Here is a 26340-nt window from a genome sequence, read left to right as displayed (position 1 = left end):
CCTGCTCTGCCACCTGAACTACAGCCACCCCAAAAGGACAAGAGACAAAATTCAGAGATGGGACTAAACCCGACACAGGAACACAAAGGAGGCAGAAATACATAAAAGACTCAAGGGATACAATATAAACATAAAACCCAGAACAAAACTTCATGAGAAACAAAAGTTTTGAATATCAAAATGCAGTAAAGCCAGCAAATATACAAGGTAGATAAAAACTCAAAACACTGGGATCCTAAAAAGAGCGAAAAAGCAGCCAATGTTCAAAGGACATTTTTTGAAAGACATTCAGAAAGCCTGGAGAACTACTGCTCAAAACTCCAGGCGGGGGTTTAAGTGAACACTTAAACCCCCGCGGAGCCATCATTTTGCATTTCTACCTTTAAAAGCCGGAGAGCAGTCAAATGCTGGAAGTGGAAGCTAAATTGGCTAGTCATTCATATGTATATTAGGTTGTTACCTAGGAATTCTGGAGGGAGGGGAGTGGGGGTGTGTGAGCTAAAAGCTGTGAACTTCCCTTTTGTGTTTCATCTTGATGCATTCTCAATCATCCAGGGAAATAAATCTCCAAAAGTCACCAACTTGGAGTGTTACAGTTTGCCATCTTAGGGAGAAATCAACACACATGGGTGTATGTCCTTTGTTGCTGAGATTTATTGATAAAAACAGTACAAAAAACCAACCATTTGTACACATATTTACAAATAATAATAAAAAGCACAGCGTGGTTCAGACTGATAACACTACCAAAAGGAAGCCAAACACTGTCACCCTTTACAACAAAACAAAGTGTGGCGTGGATGTGATGGATGCCAGGATTGTGAGTGATTGCTGAAAATGTTGTAATGTACTCACTCGCTTTTTATTATTTAAATTACAAGTCTGACTCTTTGGAAACGAAACATGGAGAAATGAGGGGTGAATCAAAACCTTTGTCCAATACAAAAGTCCCATTAAATATACAACTTGGCTCCCTGTGTTTTTATATTGCATATATTCTACTATCTGATTTAATGCAGGGAAAACTATAGGGGAAAATAAATAAACCTCAACCCAGCTCTTACAGAGCTGTTGGTGTTCTCCATCATTGGGATTTTATAAATTACTGTTGCCCTATTAACTAACAAAATGGCCCAAAATCCAGTATCCACTATTTTTGCAATATGTGAGAAACAGTCTTGTACATGGTTACCATCACACTAGTGTAAAAATAGGATGGCAACCTCCAACTGGTCACCTAGAGGTTGAGCATGCAGCACTCTCACCCTCTTGGAAACCACTTTTGGTCACAAGACAATTGCACAGGTCACTTGGTGGGAGGAATCCTACCTCAGACTGACTGCACTCGCCCTCCAACAGATTGCTAACACGTTATAATCAGTCAGAATTTGTGCTGCTGAGCAACTCATCTGCTCCTTCATTTATTTCTCCAAGTAAGGATACAATGTAATGAATCACACAAACCTGAGTAACTAAGATTTGTGGCAAGCAGTTTATTGTAAATTGCACTCTAAATTTAACACAGAAAAGCGTGTCTTATTTTGCATCTGATATGTGTGTGATTGTTGCCACTAGGAGTGTTTAATTATTTGGAACAAGAAGGGAAAATGTTATCAGAATCAGTGTATTCTGATAAAATCTCTCCCTGGATGCCTCAAAGCTGTGAGCACAATGACAAAACCTTGGCTCTGTCCTATTGCTCTCTACTAAGTTCTCAGTGTTTTGATGCGAGTCCCACAGTTTCCTGCACGGCAAAAACACTGAGATTGATTCAAATAGAACTGAACTGAACTTCATGCAATGTCAAAGTGACAGAAAAGGAAATCCTGATGCAAGATGCATACAAGGATACACTTTATGCTTAATCTGTTGTCATCCTCCATAATCACTCTGCATGGATTACTTTCTCTTATCCAGGGTTCATCATACTGTCCATTATCAAAAGGCACTAAAAGTGCTCTGCAGAGAATTAACCACACACGAATATTTACACACAACAGCCTTAAGGATGTACCTGCTGGAGTTCATAGTGTGTTCTGTGTATCAGAGTAAAGAAAGCTGTGTGAATTACCAACACAGACCTGCCTCAAACACATGAGGTGAAAACAGCAAGACTTTGTGAGAGTGTTGTTCGTGTATATGTTTGTGTGTGCAGGGCACTGATACCTGTAGACTAACTCAGCAGGAGTTTTGCTTTGACAACAAAACCAATCATCTGATGTCTTTCTGCTTCAGATGAAAAATAACAGATAAGAAAGTAAGTAAAAAAAAACAAAGTGGAGAGCTCCTGTGACTGTGATGGTTGTCATTCATAACATTAGACCATCAGTGTCAAAACAGAGGAGCTTAGATGAGTGGCTTCATTAAGATATCAACATGATGCCTCACCCATTTTTTTCAACCAGCCTCTTGGTCTTTTCATTGCCAGATTAAGAAGAAAGAATAAGAAGGAAATCCGCACAGACACAAAAAGAAATATAAAACAGGAGATGGTAAAGTTCTGTGCTTACATGCTTTTTTGCTCTTTTTACCTTAAAAAAAAATTAAATTTTGGTTTAAAACCACTGCTGTTTTTTTTTTAAAAAGGTAGATTATGACATCTGAAAATTAATTCTTAAATTAAATTAAATATTTTTTCTAAATCAGCGGCCTTCTAAGTTAAGGACTTTTTGAGCTGTGGCTGACAACCAATTTTCAGACGTAAGGTCGTTAATTCTCTGACATAAATATATATATATATAAATATATATATATATATATTTATATATATATATATATATATTTATATATATATATATATATATATATATATATATATATATTTATATATATATATATATATAAATATATATATATATATATATATATATATTTTTTTTTTTTTTTTTTTTTTAAACAAAAAAAAAACCTTTTACCACTGAATTGAACAATGGTCATCAATTTAATAGACACTGTTAGATCGTAAAAAGCAGAAGCATCACTGAAAGTAAGTCCTTCATCATTTCTATGGGCTCAACAGACAACCTTGTGCATACTACAAACAAGCATACTTGGCTTCAAGGAAACTTCAAATAAGAAGTCAATGCAGACAACCGATCCGAAGTCATATTTTTCACCCATCCACATACTGGTAAGAAGTTTCCGGTCCAACATTTCATAAATTGAAGTACAACATCAGCACTCTAGGTATGTTGCACAGCCAAACACTTTCATGAAGCTAAACATGGCTCTCTTGCCAATCTGGATTTCTTTGAACTTGAACATGAAGCTCACCCAACCAGAGGCAGCAGTCTATCAAAGTTCCTGTCCCAGAGATCAGTTAGATGCTTCAAATATCTTTACTGAACAAGTTCTATAATGGAGATATATGCTCCAATGAAGCCCAAAAGACAGAAATTAATAAACAAGTGAAACTGAAATTTCTTGACTTTTTCCTTAAGTTTTTCCTTCAAGTGTTACCTGTTTACCTTTGGGTACTCAGCACAGAAAAAACATGAATATCAGAGTTTCATTGTAGTAAATGAAGGATAACGTCCTTCAAAAAAAATGCAGACGGCAAGCGTGTGTTTGTTCATCAAATGCATTTTTAAGAGTTAAAGACTCACATGATTGTATGAGTAAATATCACACTGACATCATGTTTCCATTGTAGTAAAAACTCTGTTCTTGTGATACAGTAACCATGTCCACAATTCATTCAGACAACCCAAAATTATTTATTACAGGAGCAAAATACAGAAATGCAAAGAAAGCCTACTTCTATTTGTCTAGGGCCAGAGCTCATCAGCTTCCCCAAAAGCTAACCCAAATATGTTCAATTGAGAAATTGGGACATGATGAGTAAATAGCTCACCAGGGGCTGAAGCGGCTGAAATGACATCCAGTCATGCATGTTAGAAGGAGAGATGGGAAACTCTGAGCTCAAATAGAGTGCCAAAATGTGAGAGTGAGCTTCCTATAGCTTGAAAGTGTATATGAAGCAGTACAAGTTGGATTTCCAATATTAATTCTGCTTTCTTATGACACAAAAGATGTACAGAAGTAGGAATTGCTTTTCCTGCAAACTGTGGCAAATACCAGAATTAATGCCATCACTGCTGGAATTGAGTAAACTTTGGTACTGTTTAGGCTGACAATGCACCCTGCAATGTAATTTTTGCGACCTGGCGTCTAACACGGCTACAGAAAATCAGTCTCTTTATTTTCTTCTTTCACCTGCTCCCTTTAGGGGTGACCACAGTGGATCATCTTGCTCAAAACATTACAACATCAGTCTCTCTGATGGATAAAATGAAAGTATGGGCAAGACAGCATAGTGGGTGGTGGCTACAGACGTCTGGGAGAAAACCATGGAAAAACCTTTGTGACTTTATGAATTTGTTTTCTGTTTTAACATCTTCTATTCCTATTCCGACTGTAAAGTAATTTTTCATTTATTTATCTTGTGCAGCAACATCTGTAGTTTAGAACAGCTCGGTGAGTCAAGTGTGCCTCAGGAGTGGGCACAAATGGTTATGGTACTCTCCTGACGTCATAGTTTGTGAAAGCACCGTGACAGCCGCTTTAAAAGAAGCATCAGTCAAGTGACATGCTTCTTACAGACAACTCACACTATCTTTTGGGTGCATTCAATATTGCTTTCTCGTTTTGTTTGAGGCTCGTCAGAAACTATTGCATGTTTCTTGGACAGTGATATCCTGAAAGTATTTGGTTAAAAGCTCGGTTCAGACGGCAGAACAGCTTGTTTTTGACATTTTTCTAGTTTATTTTCTCAATCGTTTTCTAAATCGGGTGATTTTAGCAGTAATCTGGACTGAATGTCATGGAACATTGTGTACTCATTTTACTGAGTGTCTCTTTGTTCGCTGTGGTTGCAGTGACAGGAGGTGGCTGTACACCAGTGTGAATCAGCCTCTTAAACTGGCATGCTTCAGCTCCGCAGCATAATGACATGAGCTGGACAGGTGTTCCACACAGTGATTGAGAAGATAGTCAGTTGTGAACGTGTCGGCTGATTACATGTTTGGAATTGGGAGAAATTGTGTTTTAAGAGCGCAATAAAGTGAAATATCAGTGATTCACAAAAGACCTCAAGTGTGATTCAAGGTTGGAATTAGAGGACTTGTTGTTATTCAAGATCAATGCAGTTGCTGCTCTGTGTGTTGCTGTCCTTGAATACTTATTCAAGCATCTGTGAGTTTAGTCATACATAAAGACAGCCAAACCTGCGCACACAGCAGCTATTGTGGGAATGAAAGCTTAATCTTACCATTTCTGTCAGACTTTTTGTAGAAAGGACATTAAATTGAAATTTTAAATATTCACTTTAACACTAGCACTTCTAAAATGGGTACTTAATGTTTAAGAGCCTCTTTGGTTTAATTCAGAAAGATTTAGATAAATCTTTTCAATTTTTGTCAGATAGTGTTCCACTCCATCATTCACGCCTCAATGCGCTGCTCTAATCCCCAGATACAACAGATGCTAAATATAATCCAGTTCCTTTAACTATTATTGTAACTTCCTTTTTCCATTTTACAGTTCTGGTGTGGATACAGTTTAATCAGGAAAGCCATAAGCATCCTGTTAGATAACTTGAAGCTAGGGATTGTGTGTACAGTGTCTCTCTATGTCTGTCTCCACGTTGGTTGAGTGTTGAGTAATTGCGTATGAGAGCATGAGGGTGGGAATGGATGTTTGTATCTGTGTGTGCCTGTTTGTCTGTGTCTATATGTCAGGTCGGGTATCAGACGCCACCTCTCTGGGGACATCTCGGGCCCTCCAAGGTATGGAGGCCTATCTCCCTGCCCTTTTAAAAACAAGCGCGTTCATGCTGACAGGTGTACACACGGGTGCTCACACACACAAACGACACCCTTTTTGGCTCCTACCTCAAAGTACACTGTGCGCTGTCGATCTTACGTGCTGCACAGTAATGTTTAATATTTAGTATTTACTGTTATATTCCCATATATCATCGTGATGTTGTTTATTCTATTGCTCTCGTTTTCTTCTGCTTTCTTTCTCAACAGGTGATCCAGGTGATTGATATATGTATTTTTTTTGTCTGCTTATTTTGTTGGTTTTTGTTTTTTGCCCTTTATCCCCGTCCCTCTTCTCTGCTGTTTTTCTTTCCCTCTTTCTTTCTCCCTTTTCTTTTCCTCATTCAAGTCTGTCCCGTATCTAACAAGTGAAAATAAAAAATAAAATAAACAATAAAAGGTGAATCAAATAGATCATTACGGCAAGGCTGGGATGGTCCATTTGGTAAAGTAAATCCGTTGGGCATCTTTCTTCGCCTTTAGACAATAATTCTAATGGCAAAAGAACCAAACGGGACAGGCAAAAAAAAGAAAGAAGCTAGGGATCAACCAATCCCACTTTTTCTAGTTTCAATATAATACAATTATTGGCTTTAGGCATCGGCTGATACCGAGCAGCAATGCTTCCCGTGACAGTCAAAACATTCAATGTGGAATACTGTACACTTATAACCCTTAATGGACAACCACCACAAACAGGTTGTCAGTCTATTGAAGGGACAGACAACCATTCACTCACACATTTATAACCACAGCCAAGTTAGAAACACCAGTCAACCTAACATCAACCTAACATGCATGTCTTTGGACTATGGGAGGAAGCTGTAGTACCGGGAGAGAACATTAAAATATGCCAGACAGTGGATTCCAATCACGAGCCCTCATGCTCTGAGTCAACAATGCTAACCACTATATAGCCGTGCCATATGGCTTTCATTGTAGAAATGTGCGAGTAAAGCCCCATGTATCAAGCATCATGGTCAAATGACATTACATAGTAGACATCAGTAGAAGTGGTGCCTTTTTTCAAAATGAGCTATCACCCAATACCTATCACTAGTTAAATGTCCTCACAGACTTTTTAACACTTTGGGCATCGATGTCACTCGTGAGGGTATTTATCGCCTAAAGATCTGATGTCCAAGTCACATTTGGAGTCTTATGACCTGCACACAGATGAAGGTAACTCTTATTATGAGTTGGCACCATGCAGTTTAACATTGTGATTAATCAGTAATTTCACAGTCCTAAATTTCTTGCAAAAAGTTACCAGATTATCTGTGTAAATCTGTCTTTTGGGTCAAGTAAAATGTTATCTATGTGGTTTGCAAATCGGTTGACTGTATGCCTTGACTGCTGTGTCTGCCTTACAAGACTGACATCTGTTTTAAAGGTTTCATTATGGATTTGCTCACCCTTTTTTGTGCCTGACATGTGTGCCCTGTGGGGTTTAATTATTGTCATTAGTGTTAAAGTATTTTCTGTAAGCCAGAATATTTTTCTTGGCTGTGTGGACCATTTCAGTTAAGTTTTGGCTGTATGTACTTCTGGTAGTTGCAAGAACGACATAGCTTTGTAGAATTATATTAAAATGTGACAAGTGAAAAGGAATACTATATCTATTTTATATCTTAGAACCTAGACACTCCTCCAGGGATGCAGTTCAACACCCCCAAGGACCTTCCCACAACTTTGGTCAGAGGCAAATGGCCAATGTTAACCATGAAAGTCATTTCCAGTAAACATACAGCTAGTTGTGTTAATTTATGACAAAACTACACTTTGAAAAAAATCACCTAAGCAGGAAGTGTACATAGTGTACTATATGAAAGTTTACTGACAGAAGTATCTGCAAAATTCAAGTTTGGAGGGCTCTAGCGCATTCCAGTGATGTGATGAAGCATCTAAAATATTATTGCACCATTGCACTTTTATGACATTGCAGTCAGCGCAGCATAACTACAGATATTGTTTTTTATTTCATACATTCTTCTTCATTATGAAAACATTACCCACTTTACATTTCAGCCATAACTAGATAACGTCTATGTATTGCATTTCCTGGAAGTAAAAAAAAATGCAGCTGAATTCCACGTTCCATGTTATCTGCAATGTAATCAGAGCAACAGAGCAATCAGTGTAATAATGCTACAGGGACATCTGTGTTCAGTCAAACAGATGTTCAAACCTCTCAAGTCTGATACTGAGATATCATTCATAAATTTCTATTGACCTGACAGCGTTCTCCCTGCCACTACTCTGTCTTCCCTCCTTGTCACCATCTGCTAGATGAATCACAAACAGGCTGCGTGAAATAACGCCCATTTTGTTTAACCGAATTATCAGAAAAAAATTTTGTTGAAATGATTCCGCTTATCTGACAGTATGATTGCATCTGATCAAGTACCCACATCAGCCAAAATGACACAGAATACAAAAAGCTGTAATTATTTCATCAAAAGATTTGAGCTTGGTGAAAATTGTCATGACAAATGATCATTTGTATAACAAAACTGTAATATTTTCTCTTACTTTCATAAATTTTACCAAAAGAAAACGATTTTTCTGAACTACTGCGAAAAAAGTTACATCTCTAAGTTAAGCTCTCAAACTATACAACAAGAGGGATTGTGGGAATTCAATCAAAGGGAATGCAGAAACACACTGTGCAGTCCTTCAACAAGGCAACAAAATACGTGGTCAATTATGGCTTGTTGACTGACTGTGAATACATACACTTTATTAGCCAAAGTATTCACTCGTCTTCTTCACATGCATGTGAACTTGATTGATATCCCATTTTTGATCCAAAGGTTTAATATGATGTTGGCCCAACTTTTGCAGTTATAACAGCTTCAACTGTTCTGGGAAGACTTTCCAAGAGGCTTTTTAATTCCTTTTCACAGTCTCTGCTCTTATTCATCCCAAAGGTGATGCCACATTGAGCTCAGGACTCTCTGCAGGGCAGTCAAGTTCTTCTGCCTAAACTTGCTCATTCAGGATTTTAGGCCCTTGCTTTGTGCACTGGTGGGCAGCCATGTTGGAACACGAAGGGACCTTCCACCACTGTTCCATCAAAGGTGGGAGTATGAAATTGTCCAAAATGTCTTGGTATGCTGAGAACACCAGACCAAGCCAACTCTTGAAAAATAGCTCCAGACCATAATCCACCAAACTTTACACTTGGCACAATGCAGTCAAACATGTACCGTTTGCCTCACAACCACCAAATCCAGATTTGACCTTTGATTACCACATGGTGAAGAGTGATTTGTCACTTTAGAGAACGCTGCTGTAGAGTCCAGTGGTGTATTTTACACCACTGCATCCAATGCCTTGCATTGTGCTTGGATATGACTGATTGATCATGGAAACCCATTGCATGAAACTCTCTACACACTCTTTTTGAGCTAATCTGAAGGCCACACAAAGTTTTCCACTGTGCAAACTGACGTCAAAGTGACGTCTTTGACATGTCAGTTATGTATGTTCAATTTTGGTACACTGGCGACGTCTTTTTGTTTAACATCTACCGAACGTTTAGTGTTGTCGTACAGCCTCCGTGTACACGCTAAAATGTGCTTATTGTGGACATCTTTTCAATGTCAAACTCATTATAGACACTGTTTTTATATTGCTTCTGCAGTGCCATGTTTCTAGAGGGTAGAGGGCATGTTTTCTGTACAGAAACAGTTATGTGTAAAGGAATGCAGGGTCAGAGGACATTTCCAAGATGGTGCGGACTCTTTAGCTAAAACAGAACGCTAACTTTCATGTTACAGAGTAACATGAAAGTTCTGTAACAAGTTGGATAACAAATTACTTTCCTCTGGAAGTAACTGGGTAATCCACTAAAATGTGCAATAATATAGTACATATTCATTACATTCATGCATGTAATGTCTTTGATATGCTGCTCCTCCTATTAGACATGAATGTAGTTTTAGAGATGGGAATTTAGGTCATATTATTGTTGTGGTTTCTATATGTATCTATAATTATCAGTTTATTCTTACAAAAAAGAACTTGCAACTTAATATTGTTGGCTGTTCATCAGCATTAAAGTAATTTAGCGATTTATTTAACCTAACATCACTTTCCATGTACCAGAGTAGATGGCTTAAACTTTAGCTGCCCTGTGTGTCCTGTAGAGAGCTGGAATATTGGTTGTCCCAACAACAGGAGTCATGACGACAGACATGGAGCATGACTAAAACATTAGTTGTCTGTGAAAGATGCGGAGGGGTAAGTGATATCCTGGAGGGTAAATGGTCGCCCATCTGAGTCTAAATACTGTTTCCACGAGCACTACTATCTTTTACATAACTGCGCAGAGACAATGCAGAGAATGCACGGGTGAATGCACGAGCCAAATAAAACCTCATTCAGTAAAGCTCAGAGGGACAGAACCAGAACACCTGCGCGATCTCAGCACCGATAAACCTGGACGCATCACAGTTCATTTTTTGACTCGCAGGCATGTGTGCATATCTTAGAGATAGAGTTACATAAAAATGTTTATGTGCCCACACTGGTTTGGAAAAGCATCTGGCAGTGAATTAATTCATCAGCCTTTGTTTACTGCCTATTTATATACAGTAATTAATGAGTAAGTGGCACTGGGGGATTGTCTATTGGGATTCATTCCTGACAGGAAACAGCAGTGACAGCAGATCTGTGTTGATTGTGTCAAAATGTCCGACTTGACTCAGCCAAGTGCCGGAGAGCACAGGCAAACCTCATCTATTTTTCTATCTTTCTCTTCCCCATCTTCTTCTGTCTTTCCCCCTTAGCTATGTATGATAGATCACATTATGATGTATATTAGCGCTTCATGTAAAATGGATAAGTTCTGAAGCGATGAATTCTCTATATCTTTATTCCACTTTTTCTCCAGCATATTTCTGGTCCAGTTGCTGCACAACTAAAAAACTACAGAGTGATACATCGCTGCAGGAAAAACTGTCTGCACTGAGGATTTAGTTAACACAGACTTAGAATAAGAAACTCTTTCCTCTATATTTCTGCTCAAAGGATATCTTAATGGTTTCTTGACAAAGATAAGTAAACAGACTCTGCTACACTGAAACGTTTGACAATGAGTATCAATGAAAACATACAGTAAACAATACAGTAAACATACAATAAACATTAAAATATGCCAATCTTTTGATAATGTTTGGCTGTAGCTTTGACTCTCTCTCAGTTTAAACATGGTTTCCTATTTATATCTAAGATATAAGATAAAACAAGTCATAAAATAGCCTTTTTCAAACTAGAAGACTAAATTCAGTTACGGCAGGATGTGGTACATTTGTTCCAATACAGCAGTGTAACTCCATTCTATCCTTCCTTCCAATTACTTCCATTTCATCCTGTCCCTAGCATGCCCCTTGGTCACACCAAACCTCTGCATGTCCTCCTTCACTACATCCATGAATTTTCTCTGTGGTTTTCCTCTTTTCCTCCTGCCTAGCAACTCCATCGTCACCATCCTATCACTATACTACATTAGTAAGTGAATCATATACACCAGCGGTCTCCAACCTTTTTTGCGCCATGGACCGTTTTATGCCCGACAATATTTTCACAGAACGGCCTTTAAAGTGTCATGGATAAATACAACAAAATAAAACTAGTACCGGTACCGAAAAAAATAATATTTATTCATAACACACTTGAAAAGACCCAGGAAAACCGAGTTAACAATAAAAACGATAACAAAATAACGCTAAAAACCGATAAAAACCCTGAAAACCATACATTTCACACCCGAGCCTCAACTCTCGCGGCCTGGTACCATGGCCCGGGGGTTGGGGACCGCTGATATACACAGTGTACCTGATAAAAGTGTACTAACAAGTATCTAACAGAGACATAATGGAAGAGGAACTTGTGTATTATATTATATTATCCACCAGCTGATAGGCTTCCTGTGTGGCTTCTGGATTTGAAGCAATATTAAAAACAATATTGTAACAAATAATTGCAACCAAATAAATGTAGCATTAAAATCTGCAGTGAAATCCAAAAATGCATCTTTTTTGAACACTAACATGAGTTATTACTACATAAAAAACAAATACAATGTAGTTTTTAGAAACAAACACATTTACATTTTAAGTTTTAAAAGCTGATTTTCTTGCTCATTTCTCTTTATGAAGTTGTTGTTGATAATTACTTCTGTCAATCAGCTTAGACACGAGAGAGAGAACGCTAATATATAATTTTTACAGTCATGTAGAAAAGAAGATTTCCACAGAATGCTATGCAATCCTGTGAAAGATTAAGTGCACATTTACAAATCCACTTGATTAAGAGATCATCAACAAACTCTGGTATGGTTTGGCTGTTTGCTGGTCTGGTTTACTCAGGTCTGTGTTAATGCAGTCTCACAATCCTGGAGTGGATGTTCCAGCAAATTCACTGCATGCAAAGCTCAGAAAAAAACAAGACTAGAACTCACACTCAGTTTGTTAAACATTAAAGTTCATGACAGTTCATTTAAATAGACTGAACAACAATGGTTTGTTTGGAAGGATTGTCAGAAGAAAGCTTCATCTCTCTACAAAGTTTTACAAGCTATTAAATCATGAGGCATACTCAGTTTTTCACAAGGCTGAATAGAGTCTTGTGAAAATGTTCTTGTGCTCTGTATGATTGTATACACATTCTCCCACTGCAAAACTTCCAGTTGTGGGGTCAAATGAAAGTCAAGGGCAAGGATTTAGGTACCACCCACTCACATACAATTCCGTTTGTGGGATGGCTAGAGACAGAAGAAGTTCAATTTTACGCACCAAGAAAGTGAATGAAAAAAAATATTGGAAGAATACTAGTGGTGTAATTTGAAAGCAAGACTTGCGGGAGGTGTGGGAGAGCATAATGGAGGCTACAGAGATGGTTATTGTAGAGTGTGAAGAGATAACGGAAATAGGGGGAAACTGAAATAGGAAGAAATCCAGCCGAACAACAACGGGAGTGTGTTTAACCCAATCCTTTAGATTTAAAAAGGGAGGGTTATTACCACCGATGGGTGAACAGGGTAATAGATGCAGTCCAGAAACAGTAAGAGTAAGATTGACACAATAGAGCAGGGGATGACGCAGGTAGTGATAAATGTGAAGGTCCTATTCTTTTCAATTTTGCTGCCAGTTAGAAAAACTTCCAGAATGGACAGAGAGTCATTAATGAATGCAGCCACAGTGGCATCACAGGCACATGCATGAATGTCACAGTTAGCTGCACAGAATAAAATAAATAAAGAAATAAAACTAAATATAGCTAATAGCCGCCATCAAAAATTACTGTTGTTAATTGCTGTGAGTTAACAAGCTGTTAGCTATATTTATAATGAGTGTAACAAGCATGAAATGATGACCCTGTCTTAATTTTATCATGTATGTGCTATATTAAGCACCACATTTCTAAAAATGACATTCATAGAGAAAAGGGAGTGTAATGTACTGTTGATGACAATACTGTATATACACATCTCTCTTTTTTGACATGTGTTTATAACATTGTACAGTGGTGGAAACACGAGGTTTTACAGAGTTTTTAACGTTTCCACTTTTGTCATTATGAATTCACTGCAAAGATAAAACCTTTACGAATGAATGAATGAATCAAGGCTTTATTGGCCACATGCAGGTTGCCCCGCAGTGGAATAGAAACCCCCCCCCCCCCCCCCCCCCCCCCCCCCCCCCCGACTTACAAGCACAACATAGACATCACATGGGAATACAGGTCGGAGATCGGCAGCGTTACAGAAAAACACTGAAAAAGTACACAACAATGGGAAAGTAGAAGAGGAAAAAGAGACCTCCACTCATACTGGGCTCCTAGGAGGACAGCATGAGAACAGGAAACAAAAAAACTCCTCTGCATGGAGAGCTCATAAATGTCCACAGTACAACATTATGGAGCACGTGACAAGCCACAGGGTTGGGTAGGGGGTGAGGAGTAATCCGAAGGAAACACAGCAGTCATCCTGCCCTGCGCTATTATTCTAGCGTGGGCCCAGACCCGCCGTGGTCTCCAGGAGGGGATATAATGAGGATATGCAAATAGGCTGGAAATGGAAAATCCTTTACTGTTCTTTGTTGTGTTTAAGCTATAGTAATGTTAAAGTCTGGGTCTGTGCCCATATTCCAACATCAAGAAGGGCTACAGGGCAAGACCCTTACCACATCTGGGCCAATCTGACCATTTATCCCTGCTCCTAATTCCTGCATATGCCCCAATCAGGAAAACTGCGTCGACCATCACTAAAACTATAACAACATGGCCAGAGGGCGCTTCTCAACAGCTACAGGACTGCTTTGACAGAACCAACTGGAATATCTTCCAACATCAAGACCTGGAAATGTTCACAAACAGTGTCCTCTGTTACATCAAACACTGTATAGACACTGTCACAGTAGACAAGCAGATCCGGGTTTACACCAACCAAAAGCCATGGATGACCCGGGAAGTCCAGCAGCTGTTAAAAGAGAGGAACAGCGCCTTCAGGTCCGGAAGCAGGGAGAGCTACAGCAGGGCTAGAGCCAACCTGAAAAAAGGCATTAAGAAGGCCAAGGCGGACTATAGGAAGAAGATCGAGAACCACCTGGAGAGTAAGAACAGCCGGCTGGTGTGGCAGGGTGTCCAGCAGCTGACAAACTACAAGTCCAAATCAGGTATGGCTGAAGGTGACCCAGCATTGGCGGAGGAGCTGAACATCTTCTTCACACGCTTTGAGGTCACTGCACCCTATGCCCCAGAGGAACAGCTACACCATACAGCCCACAGCAGCAGTACCATCATCACTCTGGAGGAGCATGAAGTGAGGCGCACCCTGCGGGCTGTTAACCCGAGGAAGGCAGCCGGCCCAGATGGCGTACCAGGACGTGTGCTGAGAGACTGCGCAGACCAGCTTGCCTATATTTTCACCAGGATTTTTAACCAATCCCTTGAACAGTCAAACGTCCCACCCTGCCTCAAGACCTCCACCATAATACCCTTGCCCAAGAAATCTCATATCTCTAGCCTAAATGACTATAGACCAGTGGCACTAACCCCGGTGGTGATGAAGTGCTTTGAGAAACTTGTGCGTTACCACATTACAGCAGCCCTACCCAGCAGCCTTGACCCACACCAGTTTGCCTACAGAGCAAACCGATCGACAGAGGACGCCATAGCAACAGCACTCAATGTAGCATTAACACATCTGGAGAGGCAAGGAAGCTATGTGCGTATGCTCTTTGTGGATTATAGCTCGGCATTTAACACCATTCTTCCATACAAACTGGACGCCAAGCTAAAAGACCTAGGGCTTCCTCACAGCACCTGTAAGTGGATCAATAGCTTCCTCACCGACCGCAGACAGAGAGTGAGAGTGGGATGTTACACATCTCCAGCCCTAAATCTAAGCACTGGGTCGCCACAGGGCTGCGTGCTTAGTCCACTGCTCTACTCGCTTTATACACACGACTGCACCCCCGCCCACCAGAGCAACGCCATTGTAAAGTTCGCAGATGACACTACTGTGGTGGGGCTCATATCTGGGGGAGATGAGTCTGCCTACAGAGATGAGGTGGAGCGGCTGTCTTCATGGTGCAAGGATAACAACCTTCTCCTAAACACGAAAAAGACCAAAGAACTCATAATTGACTACAGAAGACACAAGACAGAAATCCAACCACTAATCATCAGCGACGACTGTGTGGAGAGGGTGGCAGACTTCCGCTTCTTGGGAGTCAGCATAGAGGGAAACCTATCCTGGAGTGTGAATACCTCTGAGCTACTGAAAAAGACACAACAGAGACTGTACTTTCTGAGAGTGCTTAGGAAGAACAACATCACACAGAGACTGCTGGTGTCTTTCTACAGAGCCTCCATCGAAAGCATACTAACGTACTGCATAGGCATATGGTACGCTAGCTGCACAGTGGCTCAGAGGAAAGCACTCCAGGGAGTAATCAACGCTGCCCAAAGGACAATCGGCTGCCCTCTCCTCAAACTGAAAGACCTACACAGTTCCCGCTGCCTCAAAAGAGCCCATAACATCATAAAGGACACCTCACACCCTGGACACTCCATGTTCGAACTGCTGCCTTCAGGTAAACGGTATAGAACAACATACACAAGGACTAACAGATTCAAACACAGTTTCTACCCAATTGCAATATCATGTCTCAATGCTACTAAAAGTAGATGACTTTCATTGCCCCTGTTGTCATTTGTGCCCTTGATGTTGGAATGCTTTCAGACATGTTTTGTTGGATGCGCTAACAAATTGATTGAGTGATTGATTGTTTGAGTGATATATCAACTAGGTCGTATGTTGAGTGTCTGTATGGGGCCTTAGGCCTGGATTGCTTGGGTGTATCTACGGTATGAGAATACTGTATTTTATATGTATTTCTATCTTTTATATCCTATCATTATAGTTTTTAAGTATTTAATTATAGTTTTTAAGTATTTATCTTTTGTGATGTTGCACTGACCAGAGACATCTTTCAATTTCATTGTACCTGTGACAATGACAATAAAGAATATTCATTCATATTCATTCATATATTAGACTAGTCAGATAATTGTTTGTTCAGCATGTGCAGCACAGTGGCGCAGTAGTTAGTACTGTTGCCTCACAGCAGACTAAATAGGTGAAACAGCTAAGAAAATGCAGAAAGGAATTTCTTTAGTGTACATTTTCAATTCAGTGCTTTTCAATTTGGAAAAAATACTGTTGCAACAACTTTACATTTTCAGCCTATTCACATAACATTACTTCTTCAGAGATATTCTGCTGTTTCTGACTTGTTATCGCAGGGATAATTTTAGATGTGACTCTAGTCCAAATCACAGCACATCCATTATCTTTAACTCATATGTGGCAATTTTCTTAGAAAATGACACAATTTCAAAATTAGATATGAGGCCATCTGCCAAGATTCTTTGTTTGATGTAATTACAGGCTGAGCGTTTATTATTATTGTCATTTCAGCTTGTCTGCCTGACATCCCTCTCACTCACAGAAATGATAGCCATGCTTCATTACACATAACACAAACTTTGTAGCAAGAGTTAGTAACTTTTCATAATTCTTTAATGGCTTTTTTTTTAAATAAAAAAAATGCACTAAACACTCCCAAACATCCCATGGGTACTCTTGCACACTTCCCTCTGTACCATTCAGCAATTAGCAACTCAGAGACAGCGTTCACACACCGTGTGTTACTTAGAATAGAGTAGAATAGCCTTTTATTGTCATTGCATATGTTCAACAAAATTGTATCAATTCCATTTTTTTTCTTTTATACCCCCATTCCCAACACATTCCCATTAATTTATTTTTGACAGTCACAAGGACGTATATCCCTGTAAGCAAACTGTGTTTGTGAAACACACTAAAAGTTCAGCAATTTAAGACATCTGTAAGGCCTCATGCCACAGTTAAATAGCCACAAGGGTGTCTCATGATGATGACATCAGATTGAGGAGTTAAATTATTGTGATTTTAGCTGACGTACACCAACTTTGTTTCAGCAAGCTGGGGCAATCTGCGCTTATAGTGTGTGTGTGTGTGTGCGTGTGTGTGTGTGTGTGTACAGAATGCGTCACGAGCCACTCTAGGTCAGTGTTGATGAATTAAACAACTGTGTTTATATAGCAGGCCTTCTTTCAACACGCATGCATAAAAAGAATACCCGCAGATCAACAAAGTTTCACCCTTCAGCATGTTCTGCTATCCTGTCTTTATTTCATAACTAATGAAAACAAAGCAAATGTTCCCTCTTAAAACAGAATAAATGTTAATGGGTATCAGCTTAGTACAATTTTCCACTCAGAAATAAATGGAAATTCACAAGAATCTCAGATTAGTACATTTCTTTCAAGCTCATTGCTGAAATTGACATTTTGCACGGTTCATACTGAGTTCTACCATAACAGAGGGAAGAAAACAAAAAGGCAGGACCCTTGATGTAATGAGAAAACTCAAGGAGGGAAAGCAATGCCTGTAACACCATTGTCACCCTGTAAACTGTGCCAGAGTCTTGCTGGTGTTTTTCTTTTTTGTGCACCTCTCACTTTTTTGTAACCTGCCATGTGCAGTGCTGAGAGCAGCGGGGAGGCTGGCGTGGGCAACTTAAAGACATAATTGTACTTCTGTGTCCGTCATTGTCACCAGTTTAATGGAGCCCAGAGATTTTTAGATTTCACAGAGGGAGATGCTGGAACAGTCTGAAAAGATGAAAGGTTCTGGAGAAAACTGTGAAAAAAGTTGTTTGCTTTTTGAATTGATTTCTTCTACTGAGTGGTGACACCTTTCATTCAGCCGAGTACTGCATCAGGTTTGGAGCTCCAGTATTAACGGTGACAGGATTGTGGTGACACAGCTGGCACACAAAGTATCAGTATTAGTTCAGGCAAGTCACAAAGTCCAAGTCAGCCAGCAACCCCAGTACATTAGCTGACACAACCCATCTCAGTGCCAGCCTGTATCTCCTGATGGCTCAACTAACTACCCTTCACAAATCCAATTGGCAAATATTATAGTGGGCACACCATTTAAGTTTGTTGAACAATGTACCACCAGGTTCGGTAATCCAACTTCACCTTAGCGTATCCATTTCATGCTGTCTAACGTAATCGATGTCCTGGATGAGGGTTCTGTGCTCTTATTTCCAAGAACAGAGTCATGCCGCCAAATATAAATTACTGCAGAAGGAACTGGAACAGTCTTCTCTTGACCAAACTGCTCCTGACTGAAATGTACATGTGCACATTTGTATGCAGGAGAGAATGACTAATAAGAGATTCTGAGTGTAATCACTCTCTCTGTTCTTTAACTCATTGTAATGAAATAATAACAAATGCAGGATCAAATACAGGACTCTACAAAAGAAAAGAAAAATGAAATACGCAAGGCTGGCTTTAACATAAACCTTCTCTTTCTCAGCATGTTAACAACAGTCAGGGACTTTGAAGTTCGACACAAGAAAAACAAACCATCCAATCAGCATTAAGCAGTTGGTTATTTTGTTTTGAACGTGTAATGTAATGCAGAAAATAATGCACTCCTGTGCATGTGTGTATTTATGCTTTCTGATGTGAGGTAACCTATGATGTTTAATTTAATCTTGGTAATTAGGTCTCGTGGAGTTCAGAAAAGAGTGCAAGTCTAGCCTGTGGTTTAATTGCATCATTGAATATGTTGTAATTTGGGCTTCCATTCACTTCTTATAATGCTATCGTGAGCCTCTGTTTTTCTTGCGTGATGCCACAGATAAAAAAGACAGTGAGAATAATAACTGGCTGTTCAACTAAGCGGCAAATGTCAGTGTGTTTATATCATCCTTTCTGCTTAAACCAGAAGTCAAACACAGCTCCTTGTAGTTTACCTGCTAGACTTTACAGTTGCTGAAAAGACTGGAGTTCATCCTTGCACAAGCAAACAGGAGAACATCTTATCGCCTTCAGTGGAGCTACTATTTATTTATTTATAGCTGTTTCTAGAGTGGAGTAATTTAAGTATTAATTAAGCCTTCCAGTTCATCAACAGCCATAACACATCTCAGCTGTTCCTCGTGGACTTTGGTGTTTTATGCATTTAATAAATATTCTCTGTGCATAATGTCAGCAATCCCATAACAGATATTTTTTTAAATCTATACATTAAAAAAAACCTTAAATGCAGTTTGTTTGTTTTGCCTCAGCTGTAAATTCATGGAAAACCAAGTGGCAGGTTTTGAACTTTACGGCCCCCATGCTTTTGTGTGCACCAAGTAATGCAAGTATTGCATTACTTTCATCAAATTACATTTTTCAGTAACAGAGTAATGTAATGTCCTACTGTGTTAAATTCAGTAATCACAACACAACTGCAATTATGTCGTTACTTGCATTACAGAGGTTCTGAATTTACTGTATCGGCATGGCAAGTGGATAGAAAAAAAAAACTTCAAACATGGCCTTTATCTTGCGCTACAGTAATCTTATTTTAGTTCAAGAGCAGGAGAAGGAAAATAATGGAGCAGTCTACACCTTTTGAGGAGTGAAAAACTTGTAGACTGCTCCCCCTACATGTTTTGAGGAGTGGAGTGAACAGTCGAATGAACAGGAGCACAATGGTAAAGTGAAAACTGGATCCAGGACAGAAATAAGTGGATTTTACTGCAAAAACAACTCCGGCTTTTTGCAAGAATCTGCACAGAAAGCTAGTAAAGAACCCAGAGTAAACATTTCAGATCACCATATGAAGTAATGTGAAAGCAATGTAAAGAGTAGTGTAATATTATGTCTCCAGGTCCATATTCAATTCAAAATCTTAGTATAATGGCAAATAAAGCATGGTCATAAAAAGCAATTGCTATTAGTACGGCTGGGCCATATCATACCGTTCACGGTAATACCGGTATAATGTTAGGCAATGAAAATGAGAAAAAATTAGAAAATGAGATATCGCGATAGAATATGGGTAAAACGCACGCGCAGTGCCTTTGTGTTCATACGCACATGGCGGAAAAAGCACGGCAGCGACAGAGAATGAGAAGGGCGAAAGCGTATCGTTGAATGAAACAGATGAACCATGTTTACAATTGGTTTGTAAACATGATGTAACTTCAGTGGTGTGGAACTGGTTTGGCTTTTGTCTGGCAGATGCACACCAAAGCACATTTTTGGTAGAGCATGCAAGCGGGCCGTCGTTATTACGAACCAATTTTATGTGGTACGCGGCGCTAAAAAATCGCTCAAAAAATGTTTTAGTACGACTTTGCTAAGCTACGAAGCCGTACCGCTTGATGGATTGTCGGAGCATTACTGCTACTGTAGTCAGGAGCCTCGCAGAGTGATACGTACTGTGCTTTAACATAATATTACCGCATTGTGTGTATATAACCAACTTTTAAGTTTTGTGGGTATTATGCATGGTTACGCTCAGAATATGTCGGCCAATTTCCACTGGAAATGCCTTTTTGTTAAACTGTCAGCAAGGAATTTGCATTTGCACTGTTACATTTTTATATAGCTTTAATGCACATAAAAAACAGCTGCTTGTTTAAGTGAAAATATATTGATGGGTTTTTTTCCACAAATAAAGTTAATGAGTTATTAAGTATTTTGTCTCGCATCAATTATATTGTCAGTAATATCGTTATCGCAAATTTTCAAATATATATCATGATAAATATTTCTGGCCATATTGCCCTGCCCTAGCTATTAGTTTCAGCTGCATTTTATATTTAGCCAACAAAAGCTAACTAATATCTTGTGAACGCTTTCATGACAGCATGAAAATGTTAGCATTCAGCTTAAGTACAACTATAATAGCATACAGTGTCATAGAGGACAGTAACATTCAGGGTCCTTCCACAGTCTTTTGCTTTACTCTAATACAGCAGTTTAAAACCTTTTTACACCTGACATGCCTCATTTTCAAAAGTCCAACAAGAAAAGTTCAAGCTTCACACTCCATCATTTTTTATCAAATTTTAACAATAAAACACTGCATCCCACAACCGCACAAAGTAAACCGATGCATGTCTAAATCTGTTAAGAAGACGCAGACTGTCCCACCTGTATGCATATGGATCACACCTCCCAAACCAATAAGATTTGAAAAGAAAGCAAAATCACACAAGTAGGAGCTGAATGTATGTCTGGGCAGGTAACATGGCCAGTATGTGCAGGTGGTGGTGTGATTATACTGAAAGTGAACGAACCTTAAGTCTTATTTAGCTCCATTGATACTGACTCAGAGTTGCATGTTTAGAATGGCTAAAAACCTTAATCGGCTTTGTATGTAGCCCTAGCTTCATTCTTGGAGTACTTCCCGGGAAAATATCAAGTATCATATCAGCCATCACTCACTGGATGCAGTCCCTAAGCATGAAATCACTTGAGTTGCAACACTGACACCCACACACTGTTCCTGCCACGCAGACAGAAAAAGCAATCAAGGTATGACGGTTAGGATATGACATTCCAGGGAGTAAGCGCTGATTTTCTACACAATTGGCATGCTGTGACATGGGGTGATAGTGGCAAATCCTAACAAGTCACTCTGTCAAACCACAACTGCACAATTTACATCTGTGGTTTACAACCTTCACAGCCTTTATATCTTGGGGTAGTTAGTTGGGTTTGGGAGTAAAGTGGTCTCTGTCACTTAGTATGGATATCATACTAAAGAGAAACAGAGCACAGGGTTGCATAGCTTAAGAAGAAGGAAGAATAGAGGAACAAATGTTAAGCCTGTTAAAAGTCCAGGAATCCATAGAAATCTCCAAGCATGGAAAAAAACATAAATATAATTGACTTGTAGATACAAGTAAATGCCTAACATATGTCATTATCTGAAAGAATTGTGAGACTACTTGAGTATCATAGGTGTAGTTTGTGAAGAGTTTTTATAACAATCATTTCACAGCCTCACAGTCACATTCACTGTTTTCATAGTAAAAATGTCCTTGAGATGTGTTGTTTTGTACAAGAGAGTGTGTTTGTACAACTTCAGGGCTAGACCTCTAAATATCACACACCGAAAATATGTTTAACTTGACTTCCACTGAGAAAGATGAAGAGGTCCATACACTGACAAGATTTGGACAACTGTGCAGTGGATTTTAAACTAAGCATTTAAGATGTGACTGTAGGGCAGCCTTTCAGAGTTTAGCAAACATAATGTATTAACAAACGCCAATGCTGCCAGTGGAAACAATGAACTAGTGTTTTTTGATGATGTACAGAGCTGCTGTCTCTGGTCTGATTCCGACAAATGCTGTGAAAATGAATAATGAACCAACGCATACTGTGGAAGCAAACCACACCCAGACTTGCTCAAGGCAAAGAAAAGGAATGGGATAGATGATCAGGTGACCATCTATAGCTAAACTAGTCACCTGATCGCAACCCAAAAAAACATACTTTTCAGATATTGAAGAGAAAACTGAAGGTAGATACCCACAAACATAAATTATTAATGCAATGCTTTTTAAAAAAAACAACAACTTTGATCTGAAGCTGAAAGACTGCACTTCGATCACATCTTGATTGTCTGAATTAAAATCCACTGCTGTGTTGTACAGAGGCATAATTACACAAAGTTTGCCATGCTTATGGACCTAACTGTACCTTCTAGCAGTACAGAAGGGTTTATTAAATAAAATAAAATCAGTCTTATATCATAAATGACTCGAAAGGTTCCATGTAAAATCCAACTGATGAGATTTCCCCGGTCTTGGGTTGCAAACCCTTTCTGTCTTTGACTATTGATTGAAAACGTTCTGCCAGTGAAGCCCTAAGACTTTAACATCGATGATTGCCGCAGGTGGAAATGGTTAATGGATAAATATCCTTAGCTTACTTCACCTGCTTTCATGTTTGTAGATCAGTGTCTGTGAATCAATATCTGTCCTTTATAAATCTTCCCTGCATACAGTTGGCCCATCCTGACCAGGCAAATCAAATCTCTGGCCATCATACCATTACAAAAGAGTGGTCTGATGTCTGGGTGAAAGCACCGAGCCCTCAGCCAAGACATTTCTTTTTTATTGAAAAGAGAAAAAAACATATAAGAGGGCAAGAAGACACAAGAGGAGAGAAAAGGTTCCATTTTTAAGAAATTGGATGCAAGCATCAGAACAAACATGGGGTATTTTGTGTTCAGAAGACTACAATTCAGAGCAGGTCTATCTGTGCATAGTATATATGGTGTTAAGGATGGATGAAATGAATACAGTGTTCTTGTGACTGAAAGTAGCCAGTCATAACCTAATCTAAAATGCCCCCGGGACAAGAGTCCAAGTTGGCTTCTCTAAGGGCAAACCAATCGGTGTGCAGAGCGTTCAGGCGCAAACACAAATAAAAAATACATCAAATACAATAACCATGAAAAGCATCTATGTAACTATTTTCTTTTCTTTCTTTCTTTCTTTCTTTCTATTTTCTTTCTAAATAGGATCAGACAATTACAATACATAACCATACTAAAATGTATCCTATTACAGCTATAAAAAGCTTTGACTGTTTTGTGAGGTCATTATATAATTTAAATTGCAGTCACAGTTTTCTATTTAGTTGTAATGCTCTTCTTTTTTTAATATCACAGTCAAGGAAATGATCACAAAAAGCTCAACATTAGACCCTTACAGAACTACAACACTGACTGGTTTATCTGTATAGGGGCACTCTTAGCCTCCACTGACATATTGCACTATGAGCTCTGTCTGAAGCTGCATTAGACAGCTGCGATGAAAGCTGTAAATTACCTGGCAGATATTGGCTAAGGTCTGACGATTTTTACTGTCACTTTTTTCTTTTTTAATCAAGTGATTACATAAGAACAATAAATTTACAGTTAAAGAGAAGACACCTTACTTGTTGATGTTACATGGTCCTTAGCTGCAGATGAAAAATGTTAGGAAACTGGAACTTTTTAGGCACATACAGCAATAACATTGCCGTAAAGCAAAAGGAAATATAAATACGTCTCATATACAACTTACATCTTTGCAGTTTTGTGTTAATGCAAAACACTAAAACTTGCTTTGCTGGAAGAGCTTGTCTACTTCATGGCTTTGCTAGAGATATTTATCACAACTCAACTTTTCCACAATCCGATTTAAGTGATCACGGACCTTTCGTTCCACATTAACAAACCACACGAGATAAACTAACACTGGCATTTCATATTATTTAGTTATCTGATGTCCCATCCCTTTAGAACAGCCCAAATTAACTGGTCCGAATTTATATTAAAGGCTATCTGTGCTTCCGATGATAACTGACGGAAGAAGAGGCACATTTAACAAGGTTTGCCAGTCCCTTCATGTGCCCGGCGCACTCACATATCCTTGAGAATCAGTCATACAAGAGCACAGAGGCGTGGAAGACAAGAAGGACTTTGTGAATGACAAGAAGGATTGCAACTGTGTAAAGGCATTCAATAAGAACAGTCCTAACACTTTAAAAGCAAAAAGGAAACAATCACCTAAAGCCTCAGCTTGTAGAACACTTCTAAAAGCTGAGCTTCACATTTCAGTCAATGATGCCGGAGAAAAATTATGCCGGCTCCAAAAAAATAAATGAATAACACTTAAACAATGTCCCTCAACAGAGAAACTCGCATGTGACAACCAGAATTTTCAGTCATCACTTTTTGTGATGACAGAAACCAGAAAATCAGATAAACAGTGCGAACTCCAACCAGTTTGTTTTCTTTTCTTTTTTTTTACCTATGCTTCCAGACCTCCTCTTGCGCTCTTGGCACCCCCACACTGCCCGCTGTTCATCCGGCCCATCACAGCAGGTAGGTCCACAGCAGACAGACTATGTATTACAGTGTCCAGAGGCAGATTTATAAAGTAAGAACGAAAAAACAACCTGTGAGTTCTCAAATTAGCTCTAGTCCAGTTAAGCAGCACTGGGTCTTTTTGTTTGTTTCACTCTTGATGTCTGTAAATCACTTTTTAAAGTAAATGTCGCTCTCTTTGCAGTGCGGTCCGCTGTGCGCTGTACTCAACGCTGCGCTCTTAATGGCGCTCCGCGCTCCTGTATTTCACAGAAAGCGATGTAGAACAAGGACTCCAACTTCCGGTGTCAAGTTTCAAAATACAACTCCACATGATGAACGGCAGGAACAATGTATGTGTGTTTCTATACCTGAGTCAGTCTGTATAAGCACAAGCACTATCAGAATTGTAATAATTTCGGTGGTGACATTTATTTACCCATATAAATAAAAATGATTAGACTTTAACAAATGAATGTGGCAATAGAAGGTGATTTAACATTAGGTGCACGAATAAAATGAGCAGGAAAAAAGATGCTGGAGAAAAAAAGACCTGCGGGGAAACTATAATGAATCAAAGTTATTAAGTAACAGGTCAAAATGCTACACTAATATATCACAACTCCAAAAAGTTAAATATGCTCCTGCCTTATGTGAGAGGTTTACTTGAGTTATCATGTAGGACTGTGTATGTTGTGTCTAAGCAGACTTCACAAAATCAGCGCACATCTATTGTATATTAAGTTTGATTTCAGCTTTAATTTATAGATAGATAGATAGATAGATAGATAGATAGATAGATAGATAGATAGATAGATAGATAGATAGATAGATAGATAGATAGATAGATATGATATGATAAAATGAATAAAAATGCAAAATATATTATATATATTATAAAATATTATAAAATATTGTTCAAGTAAAGTTAGAAAAAACAATTAGGAAAAAAATAACAGGTATAACAAATAAAATGACTGGACAAAACCAGGAAATAACTGTCCATCAATCCATTTCTTACCAGTTATTCAGTTCATGGTCGGTGGGAACGTAGCCTATCCCAGCTACTATAGGCCAGTCTGTGCAGGGCTAACACAGAGAGACACAAAATATTCACAACTATGGATAATTCAGAATCACCAGTTGCTGGAGAACCCAGAGAAAGTCACGCAGATAAATGGAGAACATGCAAAATGCGTACAGAAAGCCTTCACCGAACAGTGGATTTGAACCCACTGC

At 39.0% G+C, this 26340-nt stretch overlaps 1 protein-coding gene across 2 annotated transcripts in view; it reads right to left on the bottom strand.

The window, feature by feature from the left end:
- Positions 1–25352, bottom strand: part of gcgrb (glucagon receptor b) — a 62024-nt gene extending 36672 nt beyond the window's left edge. For both annotated transcript variants that reach the window (XM_082536556.1, XM_082536561.1), the window contains exon 1: positions 25046–25352. The gene's annotated coding sequence lies outside the window, so the exon portion shown is untranslated. The remainder of the gene's footprint in view (positions 1–25045) is intronic.
- Between the last annotated feature and the right edge of the window lie 988 nt (positions 25353–26340).

This window comes from Aulonocara stuartgranti, assembly GCF_965226115.1.
Source record: "Aulonocara stuartgranti genome assembly, chromosome: 6".
Taxonomy (NCBI): domain Eukaryota; kingdom Metazoa; phylum Chordata; class Actinopteri; order Cichliformes; family Cichlidae; genus Aulonocara; species Aulonocara stuartgranti.
The sequence above is the reverse complement of the archived record's forward strand: the minus strand, read 5'-3'. Positions and strand labels throughout refer to the sequence as shown.